The 15,056-nt window shown below is 46.6% G+C and overlaps 1 long non-coding RNA gene across 2 annotated transcripts; it reads right to left on the minus strand.

Moving 5' to 3' along the window:
- Positions 1-9,051: 9,051 nt before the first annotated feature.
- LOC105474727 (uncharacterized) lies at positions 9,052-14,405 on the minus strand. 2 transcript variants are annotated; one of them, XR_011609999.1, is made up of 3 exons: positions 14,353-14,405; positions 12,946-13,084; positions 9,052-12,119 (listed from the first exon to the last, which is right to left on the minus strand). It is a non-coding gene; the product is annotated as an uncharacterized lncRNA (long non-coding RNA). The 2 variants fall into 2 exon arrangements; XR_982939.2 differs by lacking the exon at positions 14,353-14,405 and adding an exon at positions 13,387-13,983.
- Between the last annotated feature and the right edge of the window lie 651 nt (positions 14,406-15,056).

Below are 15,056 nucleotides of genomic sequence, written 5' to 3' on the forward strand. Positions count from 1 at the left end.
TTCACCATGTTAGCTAAGCTGGTCTCGAACTCCTGACCTCAAAGGATCCACCCCGCTCAGCCTCCCAAAGTGCTGGGATTACAGGTGTGGGCCACCACACCTGGCCTATTTTTTATTTTTATATACTAATTGTGGAGAATCCCTGGGTTTTTTTTTTTTTTTCACCTTTATTTTTAAAAATGTTTTTGAGATGGGTCTTGCTACATTGCACAGGCTAGACTCAAATGCCTGGGCTCAAGCTATCCTGCTGCCTCAGCCTCCTGAGTAGCTTCAATTACAGGTACATGCCACCACACTTGGCTCCATCTGCTGCCTTTCTAGCTTATGGCAGTATTATACATTACACTGTCTCTTACCTGTATTGAAATCATGTATCCCATACATGTATACAATTACAATTTGTCAGTTAAAAATTATATTAATTTTGAAAAGCAATACGTAAAAGGTAACCCCCCAAAAATCAAATTTTTTTAGGACTTTAAAATAAAATCTGGAGAATAGCTAACATATTCTGTCAGGACTGTCAGACTAAGAAGAGAAGCGCATGAGTCACTTCAACACAATGGTTACTTTTCTTTTCAGAGAAATTGAACTAGAATTATAAAAGACTTATTCAAATGTTGTCATGGGCAGCAAAAAAAAACAAAACTAACAACAGTGATTTCCAGTCAAAGCCACGAGTGGACACATGAAACCACTTTTGCAAAATTATGACTGAGACAGTGAATGAGGTTTAACTTAACTCACTTTATCTTACCTCTAATCTCCAAGGGGTCCTTGTTCATTCCTGGATGTAGGCCGAACTAATTTTGGGGAAAACTTAGTGTATAGTTTATAGTTTAAACAAAGATGGTAACAGCCCTTTTCCAAACAGCCCTTTTCCTTCTTGCCTGGGGAATAGATTGCCATTGTAGGACTAACATTAGCCAGGCGATCAGAAATTATGGTTTAGGAGTCATGCAGCTGGAGGCTACAGAATCCTGACATTCCCTAAACTACTCCTAAAATCAATGCTTGAGATATTTTGCAGGCCGTGCACTTGATGGCACCACCCAGATCAAAAAACTGGCTCATCTGATCTTGTGGGCCCCACTCAGGAACTGACCGAATTCAAGAAAACAGCTCTGACTCCCTAAGATTTTATCTCTGACCAGTCAGCACTCCTGGCTTCACTGGCTTCCCCCCACCGACCAAGTTATCCTTAAAAACTCTGCTCCCTGAATGCTCAGGGAGACTCATTTGAGTAATAATAAAACTCCAGTCTCCCACACAGCTGGCTCTGCATAAATTACTCTTTCTCTACTGCAATTCCCATCTTAATAAATACGCTCTATCTAGGTGGTGTGCCAGGTGAACCCCTTGGGCAGTTACAAATTTGGTGGCTCGTCCAGGATTGCTCTTGTGGCTACCTGCCCATGGTTCAGTGGCCCCCTCCAGCAATGGATCCAGAAGCTGCCCAAGCAGCTGCCTAGTTCTCTTGGACTGGAGGCTGGCCCTGATACTCTCACTACTGGCGGGGCACTGCTGACCCAATGTGCATGGATTTAATTGCAATGGAGAAATAGTCACGGGGAGACATCCCTTAACTGTAACCCTATCATGGGATGTCTGTCTGTAGCCCCATGGAGGGGTGTCTGTCTGTAACCCCACTGCAGGTTGTCTAATCCAGATTGGTTAGTATCCTATGCACTACCAATGCCTCCTTCCTTCTCCTGACTGGTTCTGTAGCCCTATGGTTGGACGTCTATTTGTAGCTCCACCAGGGGGTGTCCGTGTCTGTAGCCCCACTGCAGGGTGTCTGTTCAGCTCCTGGGGGGTCTCAGTTGGCTCTTTCTAACTAATAGAAAGAGTCCTGGTTTGGGAGACTTCTCAATCAGGAAGATTTCGAGGAGGTTTCTCAGAAGGAGAATAGAAGGATAGTTTGTTACAAATACTCCTGGAGTTCTTGGTTAGGGATCTGATTGGGAAGGCCTCTGTCCTCTCGTCTTTGTGTGTGTTTGTCTATGTGGAAGGGATCTCAGAAGAGGTTGCTGATGGAGTCCAGCAGACCTAACTCAGACCCCTCCTTATTTGTCTGGTCACATTTGATGAGCCCTACAGAAGGCTCAACAGGCCTGTCTCGGGGCGACTATCTGCTCTTCCTCTTGCCCAGAGACCCCATTGTCAATTACCATTCCGAGGTCATCCCTCCCCACCTGGAGTGGATCAAAGACAACAGGGACCAACGGGAGAAAGTTTTTGAGCTTTGCCAGGCTGATACTGGGTGCTGAATGAGGTGACTAATGTGTGATTTGTTATGTGTGTTTTGCTGGGATGGAAAATGTTAATTTGGTTCCCCATGCAGCCCTCTGGGCAGCATCTTGCAAATTAAGAACCTTGTCTATGGTTCCATAAAGCAGGAAAGGGTGACTTTCCCTTGTAAAGTGGCTTGATCCCCACAGCCATGGTGCAGTGAGCAGGGTCATTAGAAACCACTCTTCGGGAAGCTCCAGAGAAAGGGAGCCAGGAAGCCTAGTGTGCTGGCAAAAAGGGTAAGAAAATCTAACCAGCCAAGTTTCTGGTCTCTCTCTCTCTCTTTCTCTGTCTGGGTAAACAGTAAACTTCACTATTTGTCTCTCTGCAAGGGTTTGATTAATAGAAAAAGAATCTGTGAAACTAGTCTTAGGTGGTAGCAAATCTGGTGTACTTTGTGCTAAGAATTTGTCTTTCTGTGTTCTGTAATGGAGAAAGGAGTATCACAGGATAGAATGTGAGTTTAGGACCCACTTTCAAGCTCACTTTTCAAGCCAGCCTGGCAGGCTGTTCAGCTACAAACTGCTAAGGGTCCCTGAAACCAGTAGCAGATGAAATTTCTCTGTCTTGTTTTGTGTCCTAAGAGCTTAACTTTGTGACCATGTGGGGATACTTTCTCCTGGTTTCCACCTTCTAGAAGGACAGGAGCTTGGGGATTCATGTCATAGCCCTAAACATTTTCTCAAGCAGCTAAAAGTCTTTACAACTTTTAAATCGGCTTCTCTAGGCTCCCTCTGGGAAGCGCAATAGAAGCTGCGCAATGCTGTAACTCAGTGGCTAGGGCTTTGTCTTTTGACAGTGGCAGCCTGGGTTCTATTCTTGGCCTCTGGAATGATTCCCTTCTGGTTTTTCACTTATGTAACTTCGCCATTTATTGAGGTTTCCCCCCACCAGGAAATCATGGATATCCAGGAAATCATGGATAGCTTCTGATTTCCTGTCTTGAATTTTTATTTCTCTAAAATACCCTGGGGAAATGCTAAAGCTTGTTTAAAAAAAAAAAAGAAAAAGAAAAGAAAGAAACTGCTTACCATCTCTTTGAGACACCTATGTTTCCATGGTTAAGTTATAACTTTAATTAAAACTTATTAATTTCATGAGGAAAGTTACCTGTGGAATTCAAAAGCCAAAAATACTGGCCACTTGGCATGGCTAACGTTGGGTGATAAAAAATTTAAAAGAATTTTTTTTTTAAAAAGCACCATGGTTAAAAGTCAGCTTTATTAAAAGTGGATAAACAAGCTCGAAGTTTATTTATTTTATTGTTGAGATGGAGTCTCACTCTGTCACCCAGGCTGGAGTGCAATGGCGAGATCTAAGCTCACTGCAACCTCCACCTCCCAGGCTCAAGCAAATTACCCTGCCTCAGCCTCCCTAGTAGCTGCGATTGTAGGCATGTGCCACCACTCCTGGCTAATTTTTGTATTTTTAGTAGAGACAGGATTTCAACATGTTGCCGAAGCTGGTCTCAAACTCCTGGCCTTGCGATTTGCCCGCCTCGGCCTCCCAAAGTGCTGGGATTACAGGTGTGAGCCCCGTGCCTGGTGCTATAAATATATTTAAAAGGCCTTTATGCTTTTCTCTTCTTGGATCTTTTTTTTCCTGGAAAAAGATTTTTTCTCTTCTCAGCTGACTGAATTATTTTCCTCCATTTTTTTTTTTTTTTTTGTCTTTCCAATCTTAATGCACACATGAGAGGCCCTGAGATAACTTCTGGTAGCCTGGGACTTCTTGGGAAAAACAGGAAGCACCACAAACCAACCATTTTGAAGAAAAAAAACAAAACAAAACTCTGTTTTCCTCATAGAACCCTAGCAATTAAAAGCAGATAAATCCCTCTCAAAATCAAAGGCTCAGTTCTGTTTTGCATTGTGTTATCCAATGGTTTTGAGTTTTAGGCGTATCAGAAATTACTTCCCTTTATTAAAAAAGCTTGGTGTCTAATAACTAGGCAGGAAATACGCTTTAGGGGATGGCTAATGGTAGTTATGGAAAAATACTTGACTGTTCACACACTTGGATTAGGGAAACATGCTCTTGGCCACCTGGAGGATATGGAAACATCCCCAGCCCAGCTGAGAGATAAGACTCTTATGGGGAATGGTCTAATCACAAAATGGGCTGATCGGCTTTGGTTTGCCTTGCAATGAAATGCAGGGTAGCAGCACTGCACTGTTTTCTCCTGTAGTATTTCACTCCTTTTGGGGATAAAGAACCCAGGATAAAATGGCACCCTTAATTCTGGGGATCTGTCTTTGCCTTCAGTTGCTTCTTTGATGCTTATTTGGCCGAGATATGCAAGCTTTCCTGGCCCTGTTCCTCCAAGGGCTCCACCCTGAAGCCAGAAATCCAATTAAGAAACCGGCAAATGAAAATTTTACAAGAATTAAATCTGTCCAGGGCCAGGCGCCGTGGCTCACGCCTGTAATTCCAACACTCTGGGAGGCCGAGGCGGGCGGATCACGAGGTCAGGAGTTCGAGACTAGCCTAGCCAATATAGTGAAACCCCGTCTCTACTAAAAATACAAAAATTAGCCAGGTGTGGTGATGCACGTCTGTAATCCCAGCTACTCGGGAGGCTGAGGCAGGAGAATCACTTGAACCTGAGAGACAGAGGTTGCAGTGAGCCAAGATTATGCCATTGCACTCCAACCTGGACAACAAGAGAGAAACTCCATCTCAAAAAAATAAAAATAAATAAATAAATTAGGAGAATTAAAAATTGTGGCTGGGCCACGTGCAGTGGCTCATACATGTAATCCCAGCACTGTGGGAGACTGAGGCAGAAGGATCACTTGAGCCTGGGCAACAATTGAGAAGTTGTCTCTACAAAAAATTTCAAAAATGGACCTGGTGTGATGTCATGTGCCTGTAGTCCTAGAGACTGAGGTGGGAAGATCGCTTGAGCCCAGGGCTTTGGGGCTGCAGTTCACTAGCTATTGAGGAGAGAAGCCATTTCTTTTACTGTCTCCTGTTTCTGAAGAGAGGGAGGAAGTAAAAGTTGAAAAACAACAGGAATGAAGTCAGTGGCAAGACCAGCCGGTGCCACTGATGACCAGGCCTGAGGTTAAAAGATTAACCTCCACTCTAACCACACGTGCTCTCAATCTATCACGACCCTTTCACGTGGAACCCCTTAGAGTTGTAAGCCCTTAAAAGGGCCTGGAACTCCGTCTTTGGGGAGCTCAGCTTTCTTGAGACGCAAGTCTGCCGACGCTCCCAGCGAAATAAAAAACCTCTTCTTTATTTAATCCAGTGTCTGAAGAGTTTTGTCTGCAGCTCGTCCTGCTATACTCTGATTGCACCCACCATTGTACTCAAGGCATGGCAACAAAGCAAGACCCCGCCCCCCAACTCAAAAAAAGTTGCAGTTAGACAAGAAGGATAAATAAGTATTTAAGAGGCCGGACGCGGTGGCTCAAGCCTGTAATCCCAGCACTTTGGGAGGCCGAGACGGGCGGATCACGAGGTCAGGAGTCGAGACCATCCTGGCTAACATGGTGAAACCCCGTCTCTACTAAAAAATACAAAAAACTAGCCGGGCAAGGTGGCGGCGCCTGTAGTCCCAGCTACTCGGGAGGCTGAGGCAGGAGAATGGCGTGAACCCGGGAGGCAGAGCTTGCAGTGAGCTGAGATCCGGCCACTGCACTCCAGCCTGGGCGACAGAGCGAGACTCTGTCTCAAAAAAAAAAAAGAAAAAAATATAAATATTTAAGGTGATGAACACAGTAATCAGCTTGATTCAATAATTCCACACTGTGTACATATAGTAACATCACTGTGTACCCCACAGTTATATATGGTTATATAATTAAAATCTGTCAAAAAATAAAAATAAAATTTTAGAATTAAAAAAGTTAAAGGTTAAAAGGAGGAAAACTACTTTTATGAAATTGAACAAAAATATGAAATGCCACCTAGACATTTACTTAACAAGAAATGTGCAAGATCTATATGAAGAAATGTTTTAAGTACTGAGAGTCACCAAAGAAAGCTTGAACAAAGGCCGAGGTAAACCATGCCCTTGGCTAACAAGACTCATATATTAGGCTGCTCTTGCCTTGCTCTAAAGAAATACCTGAGACTGGCTAATTTATAAAGAAAAGAGGTGTAATTTGCTCATGGTCCTGCAGGCTGTACAGGAGGCATACTGCTGGCATCTGCTTAGCTTCTGGGGAAGCCTCAGGAAATTTACAATCATGACAGAAGGCAAAGTGGGAGCACACACACCATATGGCCAGAGCAAGAGAGAGTGAGGGGAGGTGCCACACACTTTTAAATGACCAGATCTCAGGAAAACTCACTCAGGATCTCGAAGACAGTACCAAGGGGATGGCACCAAGCCATTTATCTGAACTCCTCCCCAATGATCCAGTCACCTCTCACCAGGCCCCACCTCCAACATCGGGGATTACAATTCAACAGGAGATTTGGTAGGGACACAGATCCAAACCATATCAGCTCAGCACCATAAATCTGATATTTTTCCCCCAGTTAATGTAAATAGTTAACATAGTTGGGGGAGAAAAGGGAGAATTACACAGAATGTGAGAAAAGCCAGAAAACTCTGAAAAGTAAGTGTAAAGATGAAAAATTAATCCCTGCAGATATTAAAATATTTTAGAAACCAGAGTTGGTGGCCGGGTGTGGTGGCACACTCCTGTAATCCCAGCACTTTGGGAGGCCAAGGCAGGCGGATCACCTGAGGTCAGGAGTTCGAGACCAGCCTGGCCAAAATGACGAAACCCCCATCTCTACTAAAAATACAAAAATTAGCTGGGTGTGGTGGCATGTGCCTGTAATCCCAGCTACTCAGGAGGCTGAGGCAGGAGAATTGTTTGAACCCAGGAGGTGGAGGTTGCAGTGAGTCGAGATCGCACCACTGCATTCCAGTCTGGGGGACAGGGTGAGACTCTGTCTCAAGAAAAAAGAAACCAGAGTTGGCTTTTGGAGGCAGGACAAGAAGGGCTTGCTCCTCTGCGGCCACTGTGTTTTGTGCGCTCTTCGATGTGGGTGTGTCTCACATTGTACTTGTTTATGTCTGGTCCCCAACTAGTCCATGTCCTTGGGTCCATGGGCCCCAGTATATTCATCTCTGCATACCCATTGCCCAGATTGCTTGACACACAAAGGGAGCTCAGGGAATGACCCAGGGAGCAACACCTGCATCACACGACCCTCCTTCTCCCTCCTGAAGGGACACGTGTGCAGGGAGGGCGGGGAGAGCAGCGCGGCCAGGTTGGCCGCATGTGATGCTAGCGTGCTCTTTACTCTCCGGGTTTCAGGTATCTATCTTACCCCTCCAAATGTTGAAATTATTCAAATCACTAAGGTTCTCCATTCACACTGCAAGAGTTCTGTTTGCTTTATGGGAAGTTGTTCTCCCATCAGCTCCCCTACCACTGCCATAACAAGAACCAAGCTGCCTGGCATCCCTTCCCTGACAGAGGGTGCTTGTGTATAGCTAAGCTCCTGTCCAAGAGCCTCAGGATGGTGGACAGTCTCCTCTGCTCTCCTGGAAACACCTCTCCACCTCCAAATCTGTTAGTCATGGTGCCTGGATCCACCCAGAGCCATCTGTTGTCCCTGTTAAAATGATCACATTACTGGAAGTTTGGTTTCTTTTGAGGCCTCCCCCCTTGACTTGCAGATGGCCACCCTCTTGCTGTGTCCTCACATACTCTTCCCTCAATATGTGTCTGTCCTAATCTATGCCTCTCATATGCACACTTACAGGGCACCCTATATACAGTTGCCTCCTTGTCCCGTCTCTTCCGGGGGGCAGCACCACGCTTTGCAAATAGGTGCACAGTCAATGCCTATTGGATTTATATGCAGTAGTTTAAAATAACTCGATTCATTTTTCTTGATAATGTTAATGCAATCCTTATGAAAAATTATGTCCAAGAGCTATGCAAGGCACTTTGCAAACATCACCCTACTTAATTCTCTGAACTGGCTTTGTCAGAGAGAGGCATGGGAACCAGAACAGCTCCATCTTGAATGGGGCTGGGTAAAATGAGGCTGAGACCTACTTGGCTGCATTCCTAGATGGTTAAGGCAGTTTAAGTCACAGGATAAGATAGGAGGTCGGCACAAGATACAGGTCGTAAAGACCTTGCTGATAAAATAGGTTGCAGTAAAGGAGCCGGCCAAATCCCACCAAACCCAAGATGGCTACGAGAGTGACCTCTCGTCGTCCTCACTGCTACACTCCTGCCAGCGCCATGACAGTTTACAAATCCCATGGCAATGTCAGGAAGTTACCCTATATGGTCTAAAAAGGGAAGGCATGAAAAATCCACCCCTTGTTCAGCATATCATCAAGAAATGACCATAAAAATGGGTAACTCGCAGCCCTCGGGGCTGCTCTGTCTATGGAGTAGCCATTCTTTTGTTCCTTTACTTTCCTAATGAACTTGCTTTGATTTTCCTCTACGGACTCGCCCTGAATTCTTTCTTGCGTGAGATTCAATAACCCTCACTTGGGGTCTGGGTAGAGACCCCCTTCCTGTAACAGTTTTACTCACAACACATCTGACACCAAACTGCGTTTTTTCTTCTACCTAGCAGGCACCAACTAGGTATCCTACCATTCAATTCTGACATGTCCACCTGGAGCTAGAGTGAAATCCCACAGGTTATGAGCTCGGTCCCACAAAACTGCCCCCACTTCATGGAAGTTTCAGTGAAGCAGGACGAGCCGCAGACAAAACTCCTCAGACGCCAAGTTAAAGAAGGAAGGGTTTATTTGGCCGGGGGCATCGGCAAGACTCCTGTCTCAAGAGCTGAGCTCTCCGAATGAGCAATTCCTGTCCCTTTTAAGGGCTCACAACTCTGAGGGGGTGCATGTGAGAGGGTCGTGATTGATTGAGCAAGCAGGGGGTATGTGACTGGGGGCTGCATGCACCAGTAATTAGATGGGAACAAAACAGGTCAGGGATTTCCATAGTGCATTTCTATACAATGTCTGTAATCTATAGATAACATAACGGATTATGTCAGGGGTCAATCTAGGCCCAGCGTGTGGCGCCAGGCTGTTTCCCTGTGGATTTCATTTCTGCCTTTTGGTTTTTACGTCTTCTTTCTTTGGAGGCAGAAATTGGGCATAAGACAATGTGAGGGGTGGTCTCCTCCCTTACCAGGTTGTCACTAGCACTTTTGACTGACCAGCAAAATCAATCACAGGGTTCCCACACACAATCCCGCTATCTCAGATTTGATAAATCAAGAGAATGGGCTCACAAAACTCAGGAAAGGGCTTTACTTACTGTTACCAGTTTATTATTATAAACAGCACAACTCAGCAACAGCCAGACGAAAGAGACAGGACAAGGTATGCGAGGCAGAGGCAGCACTTCCATGCCTTCACCAGGCACAACGTCCTCCCAGCACGTGAATGTGCTCCTGAGCCCAGCAGCTCTCCAAACCTTTTCTTTAGGTTTCTTAAGGTTCCATTATTTAGGCATGAATGATTAAATCACTGGTCATTGACGATTAAACTCAATCTCCAGTCCCTCTTCTTTCCCTGGAAGTCACGGGCTGGAGCTGAAAGTTGCAACCCTCCAATCAGGCAAAGTTGGTTCCCCTGGCAACCAGCCCTCCTCCTCCAGGAGTCACCTCATTAGCATAAACGCTGGTGTGGATGAAAGGCACTAGTTAGGAATAACAAAAGATTTCCTCTTGCGCCTATCAGGGAATTCCAGGGGGTTTAGAAGCCTCAATCAGGAAACAGGGACAAAGACCAAATATCTAATTCTTATTATCACAAATTCTCACAGCCATCCTGTCTGGCGTGTACTGTTAACAACGTCCTCATTCTATCGATGAGGTAACTGATAGATAATAATCACCACATTAATTATAGCATTTGTTTTTTTTTATTATACTTTAAGTTCTAGGGTACATGTGCACAACGTGCAGGTTTCTTACATATGTATACATAAAACATTCTGAGCAAAATCTTGCAAGGACAGCATCTGTTATATACAAGCAACAGTTCTATAAATTATAGATCGTACTCTATACTGCAATATATATAATCACACATGTACTATGTATAAGGTATTATCATATAACCTAAAAAAAGTAGACATCCGTACTTGTTATTGAATTATATATTATGTATACTAAATTATTTCTACAATAACCCTGTGTGGTGAGAACTACTTGATCCCCATTTGATGTGTGAGGAAACAGTGCTACAGAGAAGTTAAATAACATGCACATACCCACTAGTATGTATGTCTCCTAAAGAAATTCTGATTCATGCTCACAGTGATACATATACAAGGGTCCCCAGTGAGGAACTGTTTGCAGCACCAAGAGAGTAAAAACTGCAAAGGGGGAATCATATCAGTGTGACCGCCCAGTGGGTTCACCTTGCCGCTGCCTGGACAGAGCCGATTTCTCAAGATGGGGCAATTGCAATGAAGAAAGAGTAATTCACGCAGAGTCGACTGTGCGGGAGACCACAGTTTCATTATTACTCAAATCACTCTCCGTGAGCATTCAGGCAGCAGAGTTTTTAAGAACACCTTGGTGGCTGTGGGGAAGCCAGTGAGCCGGGCGTGCTGACTGGTCAGAGCTGAAATCCTAGAGAGTCGGAGCTGTCCTCTTGTGCTTCCGGTGGGGACGCGGGACCGGCTGGCTGGTCCAAGTGCAGCCATCAATTGTCAGAAGTGCAAGAGCCTGAAAAGACATCTCTAAAGGCCATTCTCAGGTGCTACAGTAGCGATGTTCTTTGCAAGAGTAATTGGGGAAGTAGCAAATCTTGTGTTCTCTGGAATAACGGTGAGTAACTATGCTTACAACTCAGTAGAATTCAGGGCCCTGTCATCCTCCTAACTTGGTGGCCTTTCATTAGTTTTACCAGCGCAGTTTAGTTTTGGGGAAGAGCTATTATCATTTAAACCATAAACTAAATTTCTCCCAAAGTTAGCGTGGCCTGTAACCACCCAGTGGGCTCACCTTGCTGGCTGCCTAGGCGGAGTCGATTTATCACGACAGGAGAATTGCAATAGAGAAAGAGTAATTCGCGCAGAGTCGGCTGTGCGGGAGCCTTGTTTTATTATTACTCAAATCAGTCTCCTCAAGCATTTGGAGATCAGAGGTTTTAAGGACAATTTGATGGGTGAAGGGAAGCCAGTGAGCCAGGAGTGCTGATTGGTTAGTAGGATATTAAATCATAGGGAATTGAGGCTGTCTTCTTGCACTGAGTCAGTTCCTGGGTGGGGGCCACAAGATCAGATGAGCCAGTTTATCCATCTGGGTGGTGCCAGCTGATCCATTAAGTGCAGGGTCTGCAAAATATCTCAAGCACTGAGCAGTTTAGGCAGGGTCAGAATCTTATAGCCTCCAGCTGCATGACTCCTAAACTGTAATTTCTGATCTTGTGGCTAATTTGTTAATCCTACAAAGGCAGTCTAATCCCCAGGCAGGAAGGATGTTTGTTTTGAGAAAGGGCTGTTATGGTCTTTGTTTTAAATTATAAATTAAGTTCCTCCCAAAGTTAGTTCAGCGTACACCCAGGAATGAACAAGGACAGCTTGGAGGTTAGAAGCAAGATGGAGTTGGTTGGGTCAGATCTCTTTTGCTGTCTCAGTTACAATTTTGCAATGGCGGTTCCAGTCCCATGCTTAGGAATGAGCTAAGACAGCCAGCCTGTGAGGCTAAAAGCAAGATGGAGTCAGCCATGTCAGGTTTCTCTGAGTGTCTCAGTGATAATTTTGCAATGGTGGTTTCATCCGCACATCTACACTGCGTCTGATGTGTTGCTAAGTGAAGAAAGCTGTGTGCCACATACATGCACGTATCTCCTGATCCAACTGAAATTTTTTAAAAATTGTTTTAATTTTTGTGCAGATAATACAGACATGTACCCCACCACACACAATGTAAACTGCAAAAATACAAGAAACCACGGCCGGGCACGGTGGCTCAAGCCTGTAATCCCAGCACTTTGGGAGGCCGAGACGGGCGGATCACGAGGTCAGGAGATCGAGACTATCCTGGCTAATACGGTGAAACCCCGTCTCTACTAAAAAATACAAAAAAAACTAGCCAGGCGTGGTGGCGGGCGCCTGTAGTCCCAGCTACTCGGGAGGCTGAGGCAGGAGAATGGCGTGAACCCGGGAGGCGGAGCTTGCAGTGAGCTGAGATCCGGCCACTGCACTCCAGCCTGGGCGACAGAGCGAGACTCCGTCTCAAAAAAAAAAAAAAAAAATACAAGAAACCGAGATGCCTGGTCCACAGCTCAACCCTCTGTGAACAGAGCCATCCTGGATAAAAAGTATGACTCCAAAATATGTAAATATAGATAAAGATACATCTAGAAGGAAATAATGATATATAAGCGCCCATTCACATTTGTGTGTGTGCGCGTGTGTACCAACAATTAGCACACATGTACCAAAGTGTTAGGGTTTATTTCCTTCTCACAACCAACTCTAAACAAGGCCATGATATTGCCCAAAGTCAGCAAGAAGGAGGCCAACCAGCTGGCCTCCTTCAGGAGCTTCAAACTTTTCAATCCCAAATTCAATAGGAAGAAGGAAGAAGAAATGAGGAGGAAGAGGGAGGAATGTGGAGGCGGGGAGGGGGCGGAGGAGAAAGAAAAGGAAGAAACAGAAAACAGGGAACAGCGTCCCGTACCTTGCTTCGCTCCTGTAAAGTAACGGCCACCCTGGAGGGTCGGTGAATCCTTCGCACGGGTGTACAGAAAAGCGAACACGTCCCGCCAGAGGGCGCGGGAAAGGGGCTCAGACTTGCTCGGCTGAAACCCAACCTTGTCCTTGTAAGAAAAAACGGGAAAGGCGCTCAGTGCTGGTCCCAGGACCCGGTGTGCGCTGGCTGCAGGCAGCGGGCGGACCTGAGCGACTGCGGGGCTCGGTGCCGGGCTCGCACCGCGGTTGGCGAGGGGCGCGGAGCGCGGGGCCCGGGGCGCGGGGAAGCCTCTGCGGGGCTGGCCGCTCTCACACTCGCAGTAATACAGACTGGGGCGCTGGGGAAGCGGTTAAACAAGCCAGGCTTCGTGGTGTAACACACCCCGATTCGTGCCGTTTAATTTTTTTTTTCTTTGGGACGGAGTCTCACCCTGTTGCCCAGGCTGGAGGGCAGTGGCGCGATCTCGGCTCGCTGCAACCTCCGCCCCCGGGCTCAAGCGATTCTCCCGCCTCAGCTTCGCCGGGATCACAGGCACGCGCCAGCAAGCCAGGCTGACTTTTGTATTTTTAGTAGAGACGGGGTTTCACCATATTGGCCAGGCTGGTCTCAAACTCCTGACCTCAGGTGATCCGCCCGCTTGGCCTCCCAAAGTGCTGGGATTACAGGCGTGAGCCACCGCGCCCGGCACATTTTTTCTGTATTTTCAGTAGAGATGGGGCTTCACCATGTTGCCCAGGCTGGTCTCAAACGCCTGAGTTGGAGTGATCCGCCCGCCTCGCCCCCGCAGTGCTGGGTTACAGGCGCGAGCCTCGGGGCCGGGGTTTCCCGTTCATTTTCCAGCTGGCCTGACCCACACGCCGGCGGGTCCGCACTGTCCTCGGCGCCCTCTGGTGGTCACAGCCCAGTACAACTTGTAGAAAACCCGCTCCAGCTAAATGCGGCGGTGCTGGGGATCGAGTTACAACTCTTCCGGGAGGAAAACGCATGACCTTGCAGTTTGTTTTAAAAACGCCCATAGGGGGCTGAGCGCCGTGGCTCACGCCTGTAATCCCAGCACTTTGGGAGGCCGAGGGGGCGGATCACGAGGTTAGGAGTTTGAGACCAACCTGGCCAACATGGTGAAACCCCGTCTCTACTAAAAATACAAAAATTAGCCGGGTGCGGTGGCTCAGGCCTGTAATCTCAGTACTTTGGGAGGCCAAGGGGAGTGGATCACATGAGACCAGGAACATGAAAATCGCTTGAACCCAGGAGGTGGGGTTTGCAATGAGCCAAGATCCTGCCACTGCACTCCAGCCTGGGCAACTAAGTGAGACCCTGCCTCAAAAAAAAAAAAAAAAAAAGAAAGAAAGAAAGAAAAAACAGGGCCTGTGCCTCTCCACGGTCACCCTTTACCAAACGTGCATGTGCGTGTTCTCACTGGTCCCGAGAATGGACGCCAGGTCTCCGCAGCACCTGCATGACTGGAATACCGAACTGTCAGAGGCCTTGGAACCAGAGCAATTCCATCTTGAACATGGGCTGGGTAAAATGAGCTGCATTCCCAGACAGTTAAGGCTTTCTAAGTCACAGAATGAGATGGGGGTCGGCACACGATACAGGTCATAAAGACCTTGCTAATAAATCAGGTTGCAGTAAAGATGCCGGACAAATCCTACCAAAACCAAGATGGCCACGAGAGTGACCTCCGGTTGTCCTCCGTGCTACACTCCCACCAGCGCCATGACAGTTTACAAACGCCATGGCAACGTCAGAAAGTCACCCGGTGTGGTCCAAAAATGGGAGACATGAATAATCCACCCCTCGTTTAGCATATCATCAAGAAATAATCATCAAAATGGGCAACCAGCAGCCCTTGGGGCTGCTGTGTCTGTGGAATAGCCATTCTTTATTCCTTTACTTTCTTTATAAACTTGCTTTCACTTTACGGAGTCGCCCTAATTCTTTCTTGTGCGAGATCCAAAAACCCTCTCTTAGGGTCTGGATTGGGACCCCTTTCCAGTAACAGAAGCACAAATACGGCTTTGTTGCCCGCATTCTAGGGCCTCTGGATGTGCAAATACGGCTTCGTCGCCCGCATTCTAGGGCCCCTGGATGTG

This window comes from Macaca nemestrina, chromosome 1, assembly GCF_043159975.1.
Source record: "Macaca nemestrina isolate mMacNem1 chromosome 1, mMacNem.hap1, whole genome shotgun sequence".
Taxonomy (NCBI): domain Eukaryota; kingdom Metazoa; phylum Chordata; class Mammalia; order Primates; family Cercopithecidae; genus Macaca; species Macaca nemestrina.